A 2,969-nucleotide genomic window follows, 5' to 3' on the forward strand; every position below is an offset into this window, starting at 1 on the left:
CATCCCGTTCGTTTGTTGCACTTATCTGTTCTGCATCTGCCTGGAGTGTCCTGTTCTTCACACTAAGCATCATATATCACAAGGCCATAAATTCACAACAGTCAAAACAACCTCCAGTTCTTTACTCCCAGTTCAGACTGACCCCAGCATGCTAAAACAAAGTTGAATAATATGTGCATTCTCAGGGTTATCTTAAGACTGGTGCAAAACAGCACAATAACATTTTCATAAGGAAGAAGACAAAGGTACAAATGTTTAACAGTGATAACATATATACAAAATCTTTAACATTCCCCGCCTGTTTATCGCCTGTTAAACATATAGTAGGCATCACCCAGCTTAGCACTTCTTTTGAGATTTTCACTAAGAGGTTCATCATGGTATGTTCTACAGGCTATGTCATCATTGTCATCATCATCGGTGTCTGGGTCATCATACTTCCATTGGTCTGGGTACAGGTCATGAGAGCCCTCTTCCTCCTCGTCGTCGTTTTGCCCCAGGAGTGGATATGAAGCTGGTCCCCCTCCTGGTCCTGGACCTATTGCTGTGGTTATCATTCTATTTACAAGGCCTCGAAGACATGGAATACAACAACATCCACACAACGTTAGAATCGCAGCAAATACTGCTATAGACACTAATAGTGAAGAAATCAAAGACCTCCATTTTCCCATCCCTTCCAGCCACCAGTCCCAGCCTTCGGTGTTTACTCCACTGTGCTCTTTCATCTTCCTGTTCAATGTCCTCAGACCGTCGATGGCTTGAGTGAGGCTGCCATCTGCAGCTGTGTTGTTGGGAATGAATGTGCAGCATTGTTCTCCGAACATGGCACAAACACCTCCTTTTTCTGCCAACAACATATCCAGAGCAATACGGTTCTGGAAGGCCATAAGGGACGTGGCTTCTAACTGTGAATGGACAGCCTTAAACCCTTCCTCAGTCCAATTTCCTAATTTCTGTACATTGTAGTGGATGTAGTTTATTCTGTCCACGTTCTTATTAATTGAACACCACCAACAGATGGAGGATTCAAATCCAGCTGCTATCTGATCAGCCAGTTTATACTCGTCAGGCACTCCTCTGGGGACTCCTATAGCATCAATATATGTTGGATCTCCCACTCCTTTCCAATCTCTTTTACTCTATGTCTGATTATGCCTTTCTGCCAGTCTTCAGGAATGAGAGAGGCTGTATATGTCATGACTTCTTCAGGTGTCATGGGCATGGCTTTAACTGGTAACAATAATGATATAAATGCACAATAACCTGACACATTTCTTGGCAGTCTGTCAAAGATTCTGTTATCACCACACCACCACCATACGTCACTCCTACTGACAGGTTTGAATGTGGGATTACTATGGACCACATCCTTACACCAGGCAGTGTGGTTTAAGCTACCCAAAGTCTTACTTGTCCCTGTCAAGTTTACACATGTATGGTTAGCATGCCCAACTTTGCTTGAAAATAAAGGTTTAATCTTAGTCAATTTGGTCAATGGATAGATCTTGTCCCACTTAGAACAATCGTTGCTTGCTGCAATGTATGTCTGTGTCATTACAGTCAACAGACAGTCTGTGGGTAATGCTGCCGGTATTACCTGTAATATAGGTCTGGGTCCCATACATACAACACAGTCCTTCTTTGTAGCTAGTCCTGCTTGTTCTGCCATTAAAAGCCAATTGTTATTTTGTCCACTAATTCCTGTGGTTACCAGGAACCAGTCATCTGTTTTCATGTGTTTTGTGCCTTGTATGGACACCCCCTTTGACGTACTTAATTCTGTCAATATTGGTTGCTGTACTCTATCTGTTTCACAGAGGAAAAAATGGAAATACGGATCTTTTCCTGATTTGTATACCCAAAGGAAGAACAACCAACAGTCTCCCTTTATATCAGGTGGGAATATGGTTCCTTTTTCTGTGGTATTCACCACTATAAACAGCTTATCATCTGTTTGATACATTTTAAGAATTTGACTCTGGTACTTAGCCCACTCGGTTTGTGCCCATCCTGGTGTCCATCTACTCCATTCATCGGCTACCAACATTTCCCATCTCTTATCTAGTTGATCATTGGTCATATACTATGAGAAACTATTTCCGTAATTAGTCCCTCTGTCACCATCCCATGTTCCATGGGTAAGAGCACTATATGGTACAGAGATGACCACAGAAGCATTTCTAGGAATGCAGGCTTGTACACCAAATCGGTACGCATTGTTCCTATCACACCTATGTACTGTGGCATTTATTATCGGACTGGGGTCTTCGTTACTTCTTTTTGGTCTCTGCAATCTGCGGATGTGATCCTTATTATCATGTCCCGTGCTTATGGCTTTTAATAATAAGCCCAATCCGAAAAAGAAAAGTAGCATAATAAGGACTGTCCATGGGGTCCAGGAACCCTCGTTCTTTTTGTTTTTTTTTTTCTTTCGCCATTTCTGCACACTACAGCACACCTATGTTCAGAACAGTGGTTTCTTAATGTCTTCTGCTAGCTTTCGTGTCTAGCCTGGATCTTAACACCAAGCTCACACACTATTACTAGTCTTGTCCTACTGTTCTTACTGTTTGTCTGTGTCTGCAGAAATGACTTTCTTACAGTGAGTTAAATGAATCCATGTACTTCTTTCCCCAATTTTCAAGGCTGTGGGTGTTGTGAGTAGTACTTGATGGGGCCCTTCCCATTTAGGTGAATGCCCGTGTTTTCTCTTGATGCTTCTTATCAACACCCAGTCTCCAGGTACCACTTTAGGGTCATCCCGTGGAGAAATGGGATCATCAGTGTTTGAAACTCTCCCTCGTTGTCTTTCTAACATCTTCCTCATGTAATCTGCCAAATTGGCTTCCTCAGGTACATCCCAAATTTGCCCATAATATGGCAATCGGTATTTTCTGCCAAACAATGTTTCATACGGTGTCAACCCCATGGTACTAGTTATGTTTATATACATTTTTACCAAATCT

Source organism: Thalassophryne amazonica, unplaced genomic scaffold (assembly GCF_902500255.1).
Source record: "Thalassophryne amazonica unplaced genomic scaffold, fThaAma1.1, whole genome shotgun sequence".
NCBI lineage: Eukaryota > Metazoa > Chordata > Actinopteri > Batrachoidiformes > Batrachoididae > Thalassophryne > Thalassophryne amazonica.